Here is a 1728-nt window from a genome sequence, read left to right as displayed (position 1 = left end):
TAAAGTAATATTCTTCAAATGTTATCAACCTTTTAAATAGTATATAAATTAACAAACTTTAAGTGTTAATTTCATGTAACAATATACTTCCTTACACCCACCACAACTACCTCATTTGCACGCAAGACAAGACGGTCTTACCGCTTCCTTGCTGTGCTAGGGTGTGTGTCTAAGTAGAGCGTGGCCGCATTACGACGTGCCCGCCTACACTTGGTAGCACTTGAAATCCTTTCCACGACCCGCATCACTGCGTGTGTACCTGACGATGAGCCTCAATATCGATTAAGCTTATTTCTTCCACCTTTCCGAACATCATCAGGAGGTGGCACAGCACTTGGCGCAGGGACTTCGTGAACAAGCCCTTGCCAGGCTCTTGGGCAGTCCTCCTGGGCAACATGTTGCTCAGTTAGCAGTGTGAGGCATTCATGCTCGGACAGCGGAGAGCTGCGTCCGAGGCACAGAGCCATGCTGCGGCGGAATCCGTCACTCAGACTCAGGTTGAGCTGAGGCATGAGCTGGTGCATGAGCAGGATCGGAGCGAGGCTCTCAAGAGGACTGTTGAGATGGTCTCCGCCCGTCCGCATCAGCCGAGGCCCATTCGGATGGACCCGCCCAAGTTCGATGGAACTGCAGCGCACATGATTGTCCACTGGATTTTAGCCGTGGAGCAATGCGGTGTCGCCCAGCTCATCGAGAACGACAGCCGGATGGTGTCGTACGCCATGTCGCATCTGCGCTGTAAGGCCTCAGAGTGGGCTTACTCGGCGCTTACGGCGGACAGAAAGGCGTTCCCTACATGGGCGATCTTTAAGGGAAAGATTCGCGCCATGTACCAGTCGCGGAACAACGAAGTGTTGCTTCAGCCGCGCTTCTTTGGAGCGCGACAGGCGAAGCGATCCCTGCTAGAGTATGTGGAGAAGATGCGCTAGCTGTCGGCATCCATTACCGTAGGTCCGATTCCGGAGCACATTAAGGTGCCCACGTTTATGAACGGACTACGGCATGGCCGATCGCGACAGGCCCTTTTCAGAAAGGTGCCGTCGACGATGGAAGAGGCAATCCAAATTGCCTTGATTGAGCAGCAATTCGACAACAGTGCCTCGGCGACAGCTTGGTATAAGCCGTCGGCCGAGAGGTTTGATGCCACTCTCATGGAGTTAGGCAATGCAGACGTGGTCTGTTTCAAATGCGGCAAGTGCGGTCATATGGTGGCTCGCTGCTATGCCAGAATTTCTGCTGGGGCAAAGATGCCCATCAAGGGAACTCCCTTCCCAAAGGGCGATGGCAAGAACCAGCGCGCGAGACGCATGAGTTCTGCCTCGACCACTGAGGGGTCGGGAAATGCAGGAGCGCAGTAGGGGCGGGATGCCCTACTAACGCGGACTCTGAAGCTACCCCTAAGTTCAGAGTTGTGGGACAAATGGGTAGCATAGCCCCTGAGGTCTCGAAATTTCGGACCTCAACCCTGCTGGTCTATAGCGCTCAAGTAAGAGGCTATGACCAGGTGTTGACCCTCCTAGTGGATTCGGGTGCATCACAAAATTTTGTAATACTTGCGGCTCAAATAAAGAGACCGGCGATGTTTGAGTCGCTTTGCCAGGATGGCAAGCGAGAAGAGGCGACCGTTCGTTTAGCGAACGGCGCGCTCGTTAAGTCTGAGGGAGTTCAGGTAGAACTCGCCTTCAGCTTTAGTGACTTCTCTTGTAAAGAGAAGTTCACAGTGCTAGG

This window comes from Bremia lactucae, linkage group LG8, assembly GCF_004359215.1.
Source record: "Bremia lactucae strain SF5 linkage group LG8, whole genome shotgun sequence".
NCBI lineage: Eukaryota > Oomycota > Peronosporomycetes > Peronosporales > Peronosporaceae > Bremia > Bremia lactucae.
This window is presented reverse-complemented; position numbering follows the sequence as displayed.